The sequence below is a fragment of the Dermacentor andersoni genome, chromosome 10, assembly GCF_023375885.2.
Source record: "Dermacentor andersoni chromosome 10, qqDerAnde1_hic_scaffold, whole genome shotgun sequence".
NCBI lineage: Eukaryota > Metazoa > Arthropoda > Arachnida > Ixodida > Ixodidae > Dermacentor > Dermacentor andersoni.
The window spans coordinates 33,128,082-33,146,401 of NC_092823.1; the positions used below are offsets into that span (position 1 = coordinate 33,128,082).

General features: G+C 45.0%; 1 pseudogene; it reads left to right on the plus strand.

Annotated features, from left to right (window-relative positions):
• Positions 1-17,004: 17,004 nt before the first annotated feature.
• Positions 17,005-17,184, plus strand: LOC126519334 (U2 spliceosomal RNA; annotated as a pseudogene).
• Positions 17,185-18,320: the final 1,136 nt, after the last annotated feature.

Sequence of the window (18,320 nt, forward strand, 5' to 3'; positions counted from 1 at the left end):
CGCACCTAGTCTTCAGCCGTCCTCAACTGCACTTCCGTTGTCTTGGCACCCTATCTGTAACCCTAATGGTCTGCCGGTTATCTAAGCTACGTGTTACATGAACTGCGCAACGCCATTTTTTTCTCCTGCCAATTAGAATATCGGCTATAGCTGTTTGCTCTCTGATCCAGACCGCTTTCTTTCTGTCTCTCCCGGTATTTTATCAGCGGTAGAATACAAAGATCACACACCTTGCTTTTAAAAGTTTAAAAGACACATATCCTAATACCTGTCGTGTGCTCTTTATCCTATATATATATATATATATATATATATATATATATATATATATATATATATTTCTGCACATTTCCTTCTCATCATCAAGGTCCGCTGTCAGTACTTCCAGTAAAACTCTTGCTTGGGCTAATTGGTTCATGCTTAAAGTAGTAAAGGTAAGGCGTAGAAGACCAGGACTCCAGAAGAAGAAGAAGAAGCGCCGGTCCTGTCGTTTGTGTTCTTCTTGAGTCCTGGCCTTCTGCGCTTTGCCTTTACTGCTTCAAGTCAGTACTTCGCCTATGAGTACATAAACGTGCGCCTGCACAGGCTCTGCAGGATGACTGGGAATCATGAATTCTTGTTCTATAGCCAGGCTACTGAAAATTACATTGGCCTTCATCAAATTAATCTTCGACTCTATCCTTGCACTTTCTCAGTTATGGTCCTCAATAATTTGCTGCAGTACACACCAGTGTTGTTGGGAAAGACAGTGTCATCTGTAAACCGATGTAAAGGCATTCGCCGTTGATCCTCACTCCCAAGCTTTCCTAGTCTAATAACTTGAATACTTCCTGTAAGCATGCAGTGAATAGCATTCGAGAGACTGCGTATCCTAGCCTGGCCCAATTTCGATATGTAATTTTCTACTTTTGTAGAGAACCAGGGTAGCTGTAGAATTTTTGTAGATATTTCCCAAGCTAGTCACGTGTGCCTTCTGTACTTCTTGATTACACCATGCCTCTAACACCTGTGATATTTTTACTGAATCAAATGCCCTTTAATAATCTACAAAAGCTGTTTAGAGGGACTGATTGTACTCTACAGATTTCTCAGTTACCTGATTGATGGCGTGGATGTCAACCATTGCAGAATATTTCTTCTTGAAACCAGCTCTTGAAGTCAAGTGCTGCCCTCATTCTATAGAAAATCTATCTTGGTCAATATAGTAAACAGTACTGAAAGCAAGCTGATGTGCCTATAATCCTTCAGTTCTTTAAGGACTTCTTTTCTATGTATTATTATGTTGTTCACATTCTTCTAGCATTCTGGCTGATTTGAAGCCGTGAGGCATTGCGTATAAAGGGCCCCATAGTTTTCACGACTAATATCTCATATATCATTGATAAAGTAGACTGTTATTCCATCTTCTTCTGCCGCTTACCCCAAGACTTGTCTTGCGTGGCCCTTCTGATTTCATCGCTATTTATTGAAGTAAAAACTCTCTATCCTGCTCATCACTACTCTAATGAAAGTTGCGTCGCTGTTCTGGGTACTATACAGTTCAGGATAGAATTATTCTGCTGCTTTTACTATTTCATCGACATTGCTGATGACATTACCATACTCATCTTTCACTACATGCATCCGACCCCTCCCTATGCAAAGTTTTATTGTCAGTGATTTTATGCTGCGGCTGTTTCTTTAGTAATGTGTTATGAATCCGAGCTCCGGTGAGACAAGACGGCGAGAGCTGCTATAGACTGTACTACGAGGACGCGAAGAAGCGACAAGACAAAGAAGCAAGAAGACGACGAGCGATAGGCTCGCTTCGGAACGCCCGTCTGTAATTTAAAGTCTTTTTTAGCAAGTGCAGAGCTCATTTTTACTCTTTGTGTCTCTCTCTCACCAAACGCCGGTCTGGGGGTCACCGTCCTGCGAGAGAAGCACAGCAAGCGGCTCCCGAAGCGCACCGGATCGAAGCAGCGCGGAGAGCCTCCGCCGTCGGCCGCCCTTCGTGACGCTCTGATGGCATACATCACAAGCAATCAGCAATCAGGTCAACATGTTGCTTCTGTAGACCACAGAGAAGAAGAGCAAGCACGGAACAGGCTACGTGAAGATGAGATTGACACAAGTGAATCTACAGGAGACAACGAAGAGATGGACCAGACAGCCTTCACTGTTGTCTCTTACAAAAAGAAAAGCGCCGCAGGTGTTCCTGTTATATTCAAGCCAATGCAGCCTGGCAGCAGCTTATGGAAAGTAAACCGAAATTTTCTGGCTTCTGCGGTCGTGACAACAGCCCAAGAAAAGATACTCAGCCACCGTCTCAACAAGGATGGCAGCCTCATGGTGACAGTGTCTACACTTCCTGCAGCCAATCGTCTTCTCACAGTGACAGATCTATCGGGTATTCCTGTAGAAGCTCGAGTTCCATACTCCTACTCTGCCACGTACGGGAGGATACAGGACGTTCCTGTTGAGTACTCGGATGACGACCTCAAGGAGTATTTGAGCGAACAAGGAGTCATATCGGCTAAAAGGCAAGTTTTGTACGTCCCTAACGAAGATGGCGTAGTAACGGAAACCCGAAGACGCTCGGTCATCCTGGAATTCTCTAAGGACGCCCCTTTACCAAACCGAGTGTCGCTTGGATTCTGCAGTTATCCCGTGACGGAATACATGGGGTCGCCTACTCAATGTTTCAGATGTCAAATACATGGACATATAGCGAAATATTGTAAAGGCCCCATCCACTGCAAGATATGCGGTGGTCCACATACGCATAAGGAGTGTACGTCACGTTCCCAGCCTCGGTGTGCAAACTGTGGAGCTGAGCATGCTGCGTCATACGGAGGGTGTCCTAAAAAGAAATCAGCCGCTCTTGTACGGACGATGGAGCAAATCCAAGGAAAAGTGCGGAAACAACGAGAACGACCACCGAATCCGGATGTGATGTATACATATACAAACCAAAAGCAACACGACACGGTGCAGCACAGCGACACGGCTTTGAAAAAGTCCTTCGCCTCAGTCGTGAAATAAAACCAACAAAGGCCTTCAACTGCAAACAGTCCATCAAATCCCTCAAGTGATATAACCTCAAGCCCACGACAGCAACACGTGTCCTCAAGGTCACAGCAGAAGAACAGGAAGAACCAAGAAAAGCTGTTCGATGGTAGCACTGCAAATGAGATATCAAGTATGCTGATTCCCATGATGTTCGCCGCAATCAAAGCTATTCTCCGTGCCAGCCCATCGTTTAAGAGCATGCCTGAGGTAGAGGCCGTCCTGGCTTTGTAGCCGCTGGTGTCGTCTTTCACGGCGCAAAGCCGTGATTCTTCGCAGTAGCAATGATGGCTGCGCCAACAATCGTCTCACAAGCAGTGTCCACCAACAAACACTTCCGCACATGTACTATATTCCAGTGGAACGCTCGCGGCTTGCGCTCGAAGTTGGCAGATTTTAAGCATCTTGCGCGAGTGCGCCGATTCCCTTCTATGGTCATTTCCGAGTCTCGCGTCGACGAGCAGTTTAGGATAAAGGGTTATTATTTTCATCATTCAAAGCGACAAAATGAAATTAGCCGACTGATCGTTGGATTTCGCAACGACATACCCGCTTCTGCGATTGACGTAGCACCACATGACAAGAACGAATATATTTGCGGAACCACAATGATTTCATCCAAAGTGTTTACCCTGATCGGCGTCTACTTGGAACCAGGATCACCTTTCGACGTGACAAGATTGGAAAACTTGTTGACAAACACTCAGTCTCCACGTATTATTTGTGGCGATTTCAAGGCACATAACGAGATCTGGGGCAGTTCACATACAAGTGCTCGGGGTGCTAAGCTGGCGAAGCTTCTTGCAAAATACAATATACAGCCCTTGAACGATGGCAGCATAACATATTTGAAAAATCCGAAGACTGTTAGCTGCATTGACGTCACATTCGTATCAAGTCAAGTGGCCCGTATGTTCGGATGGTGTACAGATTTCGAGACTCGAGGTAGTGATCACTACCCGATCCTAATCTCTGCCCTTCCTTTTCGGATGTCGCCCAGAAAAGTGAAACTGAAGTCGGTAGAATGGGAAGCTTACACAGCAGCCGTAGACAAAGGAATCACAGCTTCCCCTACGAATGCAGAATTAATACCGACAATAGCTCATTGCCTCAAACAAAGTACCCGCTCTGCCACTAAGCATTGCAATGTACCAACTAACGACGAGGAATTTGAAAGTTTATGTGCCATTCGAAGGCGTGCCGAAAGAAAGGCTCTGCGTACTGAGAATATCGAAGACCTCAGAACTTGTCGACGGGCACAAAGACATATACGACGTTACCTCACCAAACTGGACCGAAAAAGGTGGAGGGACTTTTGTGGGACACTGGACATACGACAACCGCTGAGCAAAATCTGGCGAGTCGTCAGAGGCATTCGCAAAGAACCGCAACAGCTTTATCCTTTTATCGCCCTCTCATTACATGAGCGCGCATCCCTGAAAGAGGTGGCAGAGCAGTACTGCAGGCTCCTTTCCAACGGGGCACAACCTTCCGGCAAATTGCAAGTCATCAGCCTAGTCCACCTCGAGCTACCCTTCCTGACTTAGAACTACCATTCACCACCGAAGAGCTCACGGCAGCAATCGGCGACGTAAACAAGCGATCATCACCTGGCCATGACGGTGTAAGTTATGAAGCGCTCGCAAATCTATGCCACACATCTCGCCTACGCCTTCTGGAGTACTACAACGCCTCATGGATAACTGGGGAGGTTCCTACTGATTGGAAGCTTGCGAAAGTTATTCCTATATTGAAGCCAGGGAAGCAGCCAACAAATTACGCCTCCTTCAGACCCATATCTCTGCTTAGCTGCGTAGGGAAGCTATTCGAAAAAATGATCTACAAACGACTAAATTGGTTCCTGGAAACTACAAAGTTTACCCGGGGGAAATGAATGGCTTCCGGCAAAATAGGTCCGCAATTGATAACGTCCTTTTTATTTATTCAGAATATCCCTAAAGGCCCTCTCGCAGGAGGGGGGGTGGCTGCAGTAACATAGGGGGGGGGGGGGGGGCGGCTGCAGTAACGCATATAGATGTAATAAATGAGTAATAAGTTGAAAAGAAAAATTGGGAACTTACAAACAATAATCACAAAAGATAATGATAGAATACAAATAAGATTATTGTGGTAGCAATAATAATCACAAATGTACAAAAAGAGAATACGTATCACGAAGACACGAAAAATGGAGGGTAATCTGGGTCATAGAAAGCACTCAGACCATTAATGTATAACAAATCAGTAAACGATACAACACGTAAACTAAAAAGAAAAAGGCAAAACACCGCAATAAAAATAGGAACAATAACCATAAAAATATGCATGTTGCATAGAGAACAAGAACATCTTTCAACATCATTCGTAGTGGAAAAAAAATGGGGGGGGGGGGGGGGGGACATGACACAAGAAAGGTTTACGCACTTTCATTAAGGATAGAAGTTTCTGGAATTCATTTATGTCGGTGACGGTTGCGATGTATGACGGCAAGCTATTCCACTCGATTATGGTGCGTGGTATAAATGATTTGGCATAAGTTAGTGTGCGACACGTGAGGCGTTCGATTTTAAAAGGGTGATCACGGCGCGGAAAGACGGCAGGAGGTGGCCTAAAGAAGTCCTCGCGAAGTGATGCTTGATGGTAGAGCTTATGAAGAAGTGATAAGCCAGCGATTTTGCGGCGACATTATAACACATGCAGTTCAGTACGAGTCTTCAATGAAGTGACGCTGGTGTGACATGAGTGATTCGAAAAAATAAAACGCGCAGCACGGTTCTGCATGGCTTCGATGTTTTTAATATTGTAGACTTGATCGGGATCCCAAATGGCTGAGGCATATTCTATGTTAGGACGGAATTAAGTGATATAAGCCTGTTTACGTAAGTGCGATGGGGTGTGTTTCAAGTTACGTTTAAGAAACCCAAGTGAGCGGTTTGCTGAAGCAAGGGTGACGTTAATATGGTAATTCCAGGACAGGTCAGAGTGAACTCCAAGATATTTGTACGCGGTCGTAAGTTCCACTGAAGTATTATTTAGCAAGTAAGACGTTGGAATTCGAGAAGCTTTTTTAGTGAAAGACATCAGCTTAGTTTTTGAAGGATTTAGTGTCATTAGCCAAGTTGTGCACCAAGAAGTTAAGGAGTCAAGGTCAGATTGTAGAGATTGGCGGTGAGCTTCAGAAGAGACGTTGCGGTAAATAGCACAATCATCAGCGAATAGCCTAACTCTAGATTTGAGGGACGAGGGTAAATCATTTATATAAATTGGGAAAAGCAAGGGACCGAGCACACTTCCTTGAGGAACACCGGATGAGACGGGGACGAAAGGAGAGTCAAAGTTATTGACTGACGTGAACTGTTGTCTATTAGAGAGGGAGGCTTGCACCCATGCCAGAACAAGTGGGTGAATATTAAGTTGTCTAAGTTTTAGTAAGAGCCGGTGGTGAGGAACTCGATCGAACGCTTTTGAGAAGTCAAGGAATATGGCGTCAATTTGGATGCCGGCGTCCAATGATGAGTGTAAATCCTGAGTAAATCCTGCAAGTTGTGTTTCGCATGAGAAGCCCTTGCTAAAACCGTGCTGGTATTTGAAGATGATATTGTGTTCCTCTAAATATGTAATTACTTGTGAGTGTATAATGTGTTCCAAGAGTTTACAGATGGTACTAGTTAAAGATATAGGTCTGTAGTTATGTGGGGACGAGCGATCCCCTGATCTAAATATGGGCACTACTTTTGCTATTAGCCAGTCCTGAGGAATTCTGCCTGACGATATTGATAGAGAGCAGATGGCTGCCAAGCAACGATAGATACCAGAAGAAATATGTTTAAGTAGTTTGTTGTTGAAGCCATTATGATCAGATGCAGATGTTTTTAATTTTCCAAGTAGAGATAAAATACCGTTTTCGTCAATTATTATTTCAGTCATATTAATACCGGAAACAATATCAATGCTAGGGCATGTAGTAATATCCTCGAGAGTGAAAACTGTTGAGAATGAATCATTTAATAATTTAGCACATTCGGATTCAGTAACAGGAGAACCATTGGTATTAGCAAGAGTTACATCGGGGTGGTTGCTGGGATTTATTGTGCGCCAAAAGCGCCGAGGGTTATTTATTAGCAAAGATGGCAAATCACGACTGAAAAAGCGACGACGAGTAGTTTTTAAAAGCTGTTGATATTCCTTGTCACACTTTTTATAGCGACACCACGAAGCCGATAATCTGTTTTTGTCTGCCATTCTGAAAAGTCGTTTCTTTTTATTATTAAGTCGACGTAATTGCTGATTGAACCATAGAGAAATGTTGCTTGTTTTGATAGTCATAACTGGAATGTATTTGTCAAATAAGTTTAGAGAGTATGTTTAAAAAGGTTCCAGTTATCTTCAATGGAACGTGACATGTGGGCGTCTAAAAAATGGTCCGTGAAATGGGATAATTCGATACATATTGCATCAAAATTGGCTCGCTTATAGCACCTTATACAATCTCCAGCAACTCTCTTTTTGTTAAGTGAACAAGTTAAGCTTCCAGTAATTATGTCATGATCAGAAAGACCATCAAGATGAGCTATGTCAGTAAACAGGTCAGGTCGAGAAGTTAAAATTGCCTTGGTATCATCAATTGAAGAGGAATTGGTGTCTGGAAACATACCTACTGCATTATTTTTAGACATTAAGTCAGCATATGATTCGGTCTTTCATAAAGCAATACTTGACGCTTTGGAAACCCTTGGTCTTGGAGGACGGCTTTACGCATGGATTGAAGGCTATCTTCAAGGACGCCAACTTTTCATGTGTACCCCGGATGGCCCCACGGCGCTTTATGCCGTTGAGGAGGGAGTGCCACAAGGAGCTGTGTTAAGCCCGGTATTATTTACTTTAGTCCTCATCCATCTGAGAAGAAACCTGCCCCGCGGCGTCAAAATCACACTGTATGCAGACGACATCTGCATGGAGAGTGCAGCGCGTTCCCGCAGTACCGCCCAACAACGTCTCCAGAGAGCGCTAACAAATATATCGGCCTACCTAAATCCAAGGGGTCTGAAATTGTCCCCCGACAAAAGCGTTGCCATGGCTTTCACGCGCAGGTGTATGGAAAAATACCCACTAGTGTTAGGTGGTCGTGCCCTTCCATACGTCAAGACGCAAAGGTTTCTTGGAGTGACGATCGATAGGAACCTCACATGATCGCCCCAAGTGAAAAAACTGAGTGAGAAGATTTCTTCGGCGTCGCACGTGTTACGATTTTTAGCCGGATCACAGTGGGGCAGCAACTGTCGATCAATGGTGCTCCTCCATGAGGCCTACGTAGACGGAACACTAGGTTATTACCTCCCGATCCTGCAGAAAATGTCTCCCAGAAGCAAGAGAAAACTTGAGGAAGCACGAAACAACTGCCTTCGCGTATGTCTAGGCCTTCCGAAGGGGTCGACCCGCTCAGGAACTGTAGCAGAAGCTGGATGCCTGCCTCTCGAAGTGCTACCTTCGCAGGAGACACTTCGGATTCACCTCCGCCACGTCATTCATACAAAGACTCACTTTTTAAAGGATATTTCTAGAACCCGTGCTACATCTAGCTTTGGGCAGGCCGTCGGAAGCATATCTATTTCGATTCCTGCTCAGGCGTCACAAACTATGCCACGAAACATTTCACCATGGACACTGTCCCCACTGGAAATCGCGCCATATACACCTGGAATCAGTGCTAAAAAGAAAATGCCTCAAGCAGCGACTTATGAGATAGCTTTGGAATATATGCACAAAGAATACGCAGCCGCAACGCACATTTTCACAGATGGCTCTACAACTCCACATCGTTCACCATGCGGACTTTTTGTTCCCTCTACAGGGCAACGATTCTCGTTTCGGCTTGAGCGAGCCACATGATCTACTTCAGCGGAGCTATATGGCATTAAGGAGGCCCTTGTGTATGTACTTCGACAGCAGCCGCGAAAGACATGGGTGATTTTCACAGATTCAAAAGCAGCCCTACAAAGTATGTGAAACAGGCACAAGCGTTGCAATAATCAACCTGCAGCATTTGACATTGCTTATCTTCACCACAGTGCTAAGATTGCTGGGCATTGCATAAAGTTCCAGTGGATACCTGGCCATGCCGGCATTTCGGGGAATGAAAGAGCGGACGAAGCTGCCCGAAATGGACTCCAATACCGCAAGTTCAAAAGAACATTTTTTACAAAAGCCGACGCTTCAAACATGGCAAAAAAATATGCCTATCAACAAAAAGACCGCATCTGGAATCTGCCGCTTCACCAAGATAACTTCCTGCGTTACATTGACCCAGAAATGAGACCGAAAATTCCACGACCACTTCCTCGACACTTAGAGACGTTGTACCATCGCCTTCGACTGAACGTGGCATACACAAACAATTATCTGTACCGCATAGGGCTTACCACTAACCCATACTGTGATAACTGTCGCAACTTAGAAACAATTGAGCACATATTACTAGAATGGCCCGCGTACCGCGACGAGAGACAATTTTTTGAGCAACAAATGGACATGATTTGCCACGAACCGTTAACGTTACCGAGCATCTTATGTCCAATGCCCGGCCCTTCAAAACAGCGACGGGTTTTGGATTTATTGTTCAAATACCTATCAGAAATTGGTCTAATAGGAAAGCTTTAAAAATTGCACCCTTCATACACAAAAGCCTAAAGTTACCCGCCATGTCACCTGTAAATATTAGTATCGGGTCCACTCGGACATTTCATATTTATTTTTATCCTCTTTTTCTCCCACTCTCTTCTGGAATCTTTTAATCCCATTCCCCATCCCTATACAGAGTAGCATGCCAACTGTTATATACGCGCCGGCAAAATTCTCTGTTTTTTTTAATAAAGAGCCCTCTCTCTCTCTTTCTCTCTCTCAAAAAAGAACGTTAGCCTTGTATAGCAAATTAAGAACAAGTGACAGCGTCTCGAAAGCTAGGCATTCTCGTGGTTCGACGCACGCGTTGCACCTTCGCAATTTTTTTCTCTAAAGGTTTGCTTTTGTCCAAAGTGTGGAAGCTAGATTTTGTGCACAATAAACAGATTTTTTTTTTACCATTTATAAGGGATCCACTTGTTCTATATTTTATGCTCGTCCCCGTGCATGAAAAATAAAGAAAGGCTTAATGTCTTCAAAAGTGAAGGCAGCGATAATGTGGGATAGTTACGATATCCTCTTTTACTATTCCTGAAATGCTATTTATTGCAATCGCTTGATGCGACGCTCATTATTCGTCGCATTCGCTGAACAATCTAGATTGCTTCACATTGGCGTCGCCAGGAGCAAGCTTTGCCTGGCCGGAGATCGCCCTCACGTAGTCAAGCGCTAAGACAGTCATTATTGCGCGTCATCGATGTGCGCAGTTACGTGCTTCGAAACGGCACGAAGCTGCTTAAGAAATATAATAAAGAAGCAAAAAAGAAAGAAAGCGAAGGACAGACACGCTTCCATCGCCAAGTGCAAGAGCCCTCATTGGCGGTCGCCCGAGTAGCTCGAGGCGACGCTAACCACTTCATTCGCCATTGGTCGACCATTTTCCGTATTTGCAGAAGGAATGGATGGGGGGCATCTATTTAGAATAATTGCTTGGAGCTTGCGGTGGCCAGACTGGAGAACAGAAGAGAAAAACAATTTATTGAAGATCTTGGTGCAAATTGATTATTTCGAACTTAATTCTCCAGCGTTCACGCGAAAGAATCGCGGATCAAAAGAAAACAAATAAGCGTTGTAGCATACAATATCAGCTTCACTGCTGATATATTGATAGAATTTGTCTCACCCGATTACATTCTTTTATTATCCACGGCTAACGACCAGTCAATTGTGGTAATAATAATAACTTCTTTATTTCCATCAGTGATGGAGGAGACTGCGGGTAAAAGTCGCTTTAGAGGCAAGCGACTTGACTAGAGCCCGCAGCCCCCTTTACAAGGCAAACAGCGATTTAACAGGAGATTTATATGCATAGAAATTGACTACATGTGAAATATGCACAAAAAATAAATTGCAAAAACACAAATTACATGAAAAACGCTCTTCAATTATTTAAGAAACATTGAGTGACAAAATGTTAACGTAAAGCCCGTACATCAGTTATATAAATATCAAGACTTGATTTCAGAAGCGAATTTAAAAGTTTTGGTAGTGTGTATGATATCTTTTGTGTAGAATAATTGGCACGCGGAGTGACTACCTTCCACTGTTCCGTACACCTTGTGATGTAAGAATGTGTGTTCCTGGTGAGATTACATATCTCATGAAGAAACTTTAAGTTCTCTTTTACCTCCCGTTTGAAAGCTTGACTAAACTTGTAATTATAAAGGTTAAGCACGGGTGTTATATTTGCTTTCGGAAATAAGTCTGATGTGTGGGCATTGTTAGGCTGGTTAAATAGTAGTCGCAAAACTTTTTCTGATGTATATGCATCTTTTCTAGATTCGTACGTGATGTGGTACCCTACACGAGCAGACACTAATAAAGTGTAGAAAAAAATAGGGCGTTATAAACAAGAACTTTGATTCTGTTAGGTAAATAATGAGGTAATAAGGTAATAAGATAGTGATAATAATGATTCTGTAAGGTAAGGTAATAAGGAGTTTATAAAAAAAATGGAAAGATTTGGGACACAGCGATGGGTGCCTATAGTGTTCAGGTCTGAGGACACAACTAATCGACTTAGTGGGGAGTTATCAAAATAATGTACCGAAGCCACATTGCATACGCAAAGCCCTGAACTCCAATGTACCCCCTTTGAGTTCTTTTTTGATCCCGGCGGTTTGCGTCCCCTAACTTTGGTCTCACAATATCTAAAGCTCCCTACTGATGGGCCAGAAACGTCTTAAAGTACAGATATTTTGAACGAGTCTCAAGGTAAACAAGAATTTGCAGGAAGAAAAATACCAAGTAAATATACACAGAGTTCTGGGCCGGAATAATGCAACAATTCAATTCCAATGCCCCCCCTTTTTTTTTCTCGCACTACGTCAGCAGTCCAAGGCGCCCTAGGACAAAATTATCACCGTGACCAGGGAGCCGTGAAATATGAATTACAGAGAAGGAATGGAATGGAACGAAAGGAATCCCTACGTTATAATAGCCAGAGCACACGCCAGGAATAAACGAGACAAGAATGTTTGTAGCTCATGAGAAAAATAAAGAGACGTAAATTTTGACAACCAATGCAATACGCATAGCAATCTTTGTCTCTATAGGAGTTAGGAATACGCAAGCAAATGAGATTCGCAATTAGGCGTGACAAATTACAGGCATGCTTAATTTCGAAGGTCAAGGGCGTGTTCCGTGCGCGTGGTTGTCGATGGGTATGCTTGCGAAACAAGCATTGCTTCTCCGACATAACACCCGCCACGCTCAAAAGCCATGCCGTTCCGCAGCTGAGCTTGAGGTCGCGGGTGCGATCGCGGCCGCTGCGGACGCACGTCAATGGAGGCGGAATGCTGAAACATTCGTTACCATGCTTTGAGTGCACGAAACGAGTTCCGGGTGGCCAAAATAAGACAGAGTTCCACAGTACCACGTGCCTCAGAATCCGATCGTAGTTTTGGTACGTAAAGCTCAAGAATCCATTTTTGTCCACGTGAAAATGAGTGTCTGCTTCCTGTAATTTGCACGTTGGGCCGCAAATAGGTATGGTGTTCCGTCTTATCACACTGCTGGCATATCATATAAATGTATGCTTCTAAATAGGTATACAGTTCAACGAAAGTCCTTGTTAAGGGGGTCGTTTTCCTTCAATTGTTGATGCAAGTTCGCTCGTTTTTGTGCGCGTTTATGTGTAAAATACCGCACACCAGGGTTTCACTAGAGCGCATCAAGGAAGCTACGTCTACGCTGTGAACTACGAAAGTCTACCACGAAAGATACGGAAGGCGACCAAGTAATTCCCCAATCCTGTGTCCTTCGTCCTCCTAAGATGGCGAAGAGCTTCTCTGATCCCGACATGACATGGGTGCCAGGACGCCCAATCTGAGGTCCCTCCTTTAAGTGTTGAGGACGTGGCCGCTTCTGTGCAGACCGCAACAACTCTGCTTGCGTAACCGAGGTGGATTAATGGGCTGAAGATTTACGAACCTGCAATCGGAAGCGCACCTAAGAGTCGTACAGCCATAAATAACGACGTTTACGTCTTATTTGAGGAACCCCCTCGTGGACCATCGAAGAAAAAAACAAGAAAAACGATCAAATGAAATAAAATGATGTTACTGGTTCGCTTCGCCGGGCCGGCGCTCATGTGCTGAGCCGAGGCGCGGGTCACGACCAAGGAATTTGATACGACGGCCCAACACACGAGGTCGACACTATCCTAGTTTATTTCACGGCAGCCCAGGCGGAGATTTCTTACGCGGTTCTCGTGATATCGGGTCGTTTCACGGTAGGTGATTCACTATCGAGTAATCCACCTGTGATAGCGACCTGCTCACGTGTGGGGACTAAGAATAGCAGTGAATTAACGTAATTCCGAAAGCATCTTACTTGTCTTCTGAATTCTGCATTGCTCTGCGTTTTTTTTGTGTGTAACGCCACAATCAAAGGGACGTGAGAAAACGTGTGTAGGGATATGGAGGATTCGATGAATTCGACACGTCGCGTTGGAAACCTGGCACATGAGCCTAGAATAACATGACACATGAGAGGAGGAGGAGGAATAAACTTTTATTTTGGAAACAGTATTCCGGAGTAAGCCCCGGTTCTACTCTCGGTGGGAGGTCTCCTCATTCCAGGAACCCTCTGGCCTTCGCTGCCTCCTTGGCCCTGGCGACGAGGCGTCGTTGTTGTTCCAGGTCCTCGGAGACGAGCTTGGCCTCCCAAGTTTCTATGAGGTCTTCGCTTTGTCTGGCGTTGTAACAGTCTCTCGGTGAAGGCAATGCGTCTTTGTCTAGATGCCATAGACATTCGATGATCAGGTGCGCTAAGGTGTCCGGTACGCCGCACATTGGACAGTGGTATCCTTGTAGCGTTGGGTACAGTCTATGCATGATGATTCCGTGGATGTAAGTATTACTTTGCAGTCTTCTGAGTATAGTGCTTTCTTCTTTGTTGAGCTTTGGGTGAGGTGGTGGGTACACCCTGCGTTCCAGCCTGTGATGTTGAAGGATCCCTGAGTACGTGATGGGTACGGTCTCTGCCTCCGCTGACTCAGACCGGGCGTCTCGAGAGTAGGAAGGGTTGGCCCGGCAGGTGTGGCCTCGGGCCGCGGCATGTGCCGCTTCGTTCCCCTCCAGCCCACCGTGCCCAGGAACCCATGTCACGCAGGTGTAGGGGATCGGCGTACTGCGGTGCTTCAAGATCTTCAGTGCTTCTGTCGACACGCGACCCTTAGCGTAGTTCCTGACGGCTGCTTGAGAATTGGAGAAGATGACAGCTGCGTCCGTGCACGTGGTAGTTGCTAGGGCGATCGCCGTCTCTTCTGCAGTCTCGGGGTTTTGTGCACGGACTGTGGCAGACGCTAGCTCTCTGCCCTGAGAATCTACGACGCTCAGGGCGTAAGCGTTTCTTTGCGGGTATTTGGCTGCGTCGGTGTATCTGGCGTCCGGATCTTGCCTGTGTCTTCGCCGTAGAGCATCCACTCGGGCTTGTCTTCTTTCCTTGTGGTACGTGGGGTGCATGTTGCGTGGAATTGGGGCTATGGACAGGGATTCGCGGATGTTTGAAGGAATTCTTTCTTTTCGGTCTGTGGTGGCTATAAAGGTTTCACCGTAGCTCAGCCGTTGCAGCACTGATCTTCCGGTGGGCGTGAGCTTCAGTCGTTCTAATTGACTGGCTTTGTGACACATGAGAGACTTGCGTATATTTGAGCGTTTGCTTGTGTTTTCAATACACCAGTTGCAGAATATAAAGATAGCTATGATGTGTGAATGCAGAACCCGCGCTATTCAAGTCAGGATTTTGGGGGGATGGGCCACCTTCGACCAAAAGCGATTGGCTCGGTTTACGTGCGCCCAACGCTGTTATCAACTCGGTGTTTAACGTTTTAGCGAAGGAATTGATTGTACACGGGGAAGAAGTAAGGCTGGTTTCCCCAATCAAGCTTCTCGGTCTGCAAGATTACTCTGTCTTGGAGGCCTCTCGATCAAAACAGTTCCCGCGTCTCTAACACGCATGCTTTAATATATTTTTTTTTTGCCTTGTGAACAACAAGAACCTTGCATCAGGCTCAGCCACACAAAAGTCCTCACCGCCGCATTGTGACGCTGAGGTATGTAAACCCATCCTTTAAAGGTCACTTATGTAGTTCCTGGTCTACACTTGCGCGCGTCGCCTGAGTTTGTGTCTTTTTAAATAATACAGCTTGTCTTGTACTTCATAAAAACGACTTCTGAATTGAACGTCAGCCCTGAAACTGAGATTTTAAGAATTAGGAACGGTTCTTGAAAAATCATGCATGATGTATCACTAATTCGTACCAAAAAGGAATGTATTTGTCTTTTGGTAACGAAGCTAACCATTTATTTGCTTGCCATATTGAATCCTCCCAAAGCTATTATCCATGCTAAATTGCCTTAAATTAAAATATTTCGCTTCTTATGCATGTCTTTCCGAATAGGAGGCCCCGATATCTGCAATCCACATCTCCAGCTACGCCTGTCACGTATCCTCTTACAGAGCTTAGCGTTTCTGATTTACCCCCTTTTCCATATCAGATAGCTTCACGGGAAAGTTCTCCGTTGGGAGATTACATCATTTGTTTTAGCCGTCGTGCTGCGAAGTTTATTCCCGTATGCGACCGGATAGTGACCTCTCAATAACTATAACAAAGGTGCATCAGCATCGCCTTAAAGTTTTGCTGCCTGATAGCTCCTTGAAACCACGAGCAGGCTTATATGAAGAATGATGCCACGCAACTATTTCCTAGAATAACGATTTCAAAACTTTATAGTACAATAGCAGCTACTGTGCCAAGAGAAGACGCCTTAAAGGCACCTAGATTGTATGCATGGATTTCTAGCCATTTGCAGTCGTGCTGTCTCCAAAGGCAGGGACCACTTACTTTTGAATCTTCCGACTGCTGCGCAAAATATTGAAAAAAATTCAGTGTCATCCACTCTGTTTAGCTGGATCACCAGAGAAGCTGTCTATGTGGGCCCCTCCAAGACTAACTGTCCATTGCCGTGCGTCAAACACCATTTGCACGTAAATGGAAAGCGAGGCGCCACAAGTCGCCCCTCCACGATTTTGATCCTCCGAAGATGATGAGGCACCGGTGGTTATACATACCCATGAATTGCTGCAAAACGCGGCAAGGCACCTTTTACTTACGAATCCCGTCGTGTAGAACAGACACGCACTTCACCGCACTCCGAAGCCACACGCTGCTTCACCGTAGCCAAGGCGATGGTGCGTTCGTCGACGTCCCGCAGTCCAGTAATTGTTCTGAAGTCACTACAAACCCACAAACGGTCACACTCAACACAGGCCACACAAAATCGCTTCCCCACAAACTGCCACTGAAACCGGGCCCTTGCTCCGGTGAAACGTTCCAAGTTTGCGGGATCGGGGCCACACTCTAAAAGAAGTTTACACCCGTTGGGGTTCATATTTGCCGCACAATAATAATGGTCATCGTTCTTGCCCGCATTTCCTTTCTTGAAAACGCTACGCTCGTTACTTTCCTGTCGAGAATGCTCTGTCATCCTGATAACGCGCATGGCGTTCGTAGCTTGGAAGAACCGGGCTCGCAGCGTTAAAGAAAGAAAACGCGGGCAAGACAGATGACGATTATTGTTCTGTGGCAAATATGCACCACAAAGGGTGCAACTGTTTTTAGAGTGCACATCGGCGGTTCGCGTTTCCCTCCGACACGTGGTCCTGGCGGGCGGTACGCTTGCGGGGCCGCCACCACAGGAGAGCGGTAGGAATGGAAAAGAGATACGCATGCTCTTGGAACGCCGGAAAAGAGAGGGCGGTGCGAATGTAGACATGGCAGACGCGTGTCAAAGTGTAGCATCTGTTCTTATCACCTTAATATCTGACACCGGTTGTATTTGGATCTAAGATATTAAACTCATTTTTGCAAGTTGGCGGAGTGCTGAAAGCCTGCTTCACCTCCAGCGCAGGTCGGTCTGGTATTTCACTATCTTCGGAATCGGCCCACGTATGGGGAGAAATTCTCGACCTAGACGGCTCGATAGACGCAAGGAATTTTTCCCAGAACGTAGCCACATGCAACTTTCACTGTAAAAATCTTGCATATCTTCGGGATCGGCCTACACACACAAAAAAAAGGAGTAGAAACATACCCGACACGGAAAACTGTGGGCAAGTCACTAAGAAAGTCATTGACTCTTCAAAAAGAAAACTTCGATTCATTGAAGTATAACTACTTTTGAACTTACCATGTAAACAGCGCCCTCAGTGTTCTAGTGTTATTTAATATATGGTTACGAATCAATCTTCTGAAACTGAGGCAAAGCCTGTCCATCTTACCTTACAACTCCGAGCAAAAAACGGGACGTTCTGAATACGCTCATAGCAGTTTTAAAAATCCGTATAAAGAACTCGACACACACACACACACACACACACACACATATATATATATATATATATATATATATATATATATATATATATATATATGTATATATAAATCTGTCTGTCTTGCGGCAAAGACGCCGTAGTCAGGCCAAATCGCCTTTTTTTCACCTCCTCCAAAAGGCGTAAGTTTTCATATTTGAATACGTTTCAATATGAGCTAGCAAGACCTCTCGGCTTATCTGACATTGAAATTTTGAGAATAAAATCATCCCCTACACAGAGTCCAGGTATATTCTGCCCACTTACATAGCTACACGAGTCAGCTTCCCAAGACGTCGCTTCATTTGTTGGTCGCTCCCGCAGGTACTTATTTCGACAATGTGGATTCCTTTAGAGATGATCGCGATTTCTTTTGCCGCTCGCGTTCTTCAATGCAACATGGCGCTGGCTGAAATTGTTACTCAGCAGCCTATGAGAGTTGGCACATAGTATACAGGAGTGCTGGCCGAAATTACAGGAAACATGGCAGTACCGGATACTATGAAACACAGAAGAATAAATATGGGCTGAATTTAGACCACGAGAACTTTTCAATAAGGGGACGCCACTTGAAAGCATAAGAGAAGAATCGCCTTCTACTCCAGCCTGTCTATTTGTACATAGACATGCAGCAAGCGTTCTCCTTCTTCTTCTCCTTCTTCTTCTTCTTCTTATTATTATTATTGTAGGATTCCAGCTTTCGTCCCCAAGTTCCCATC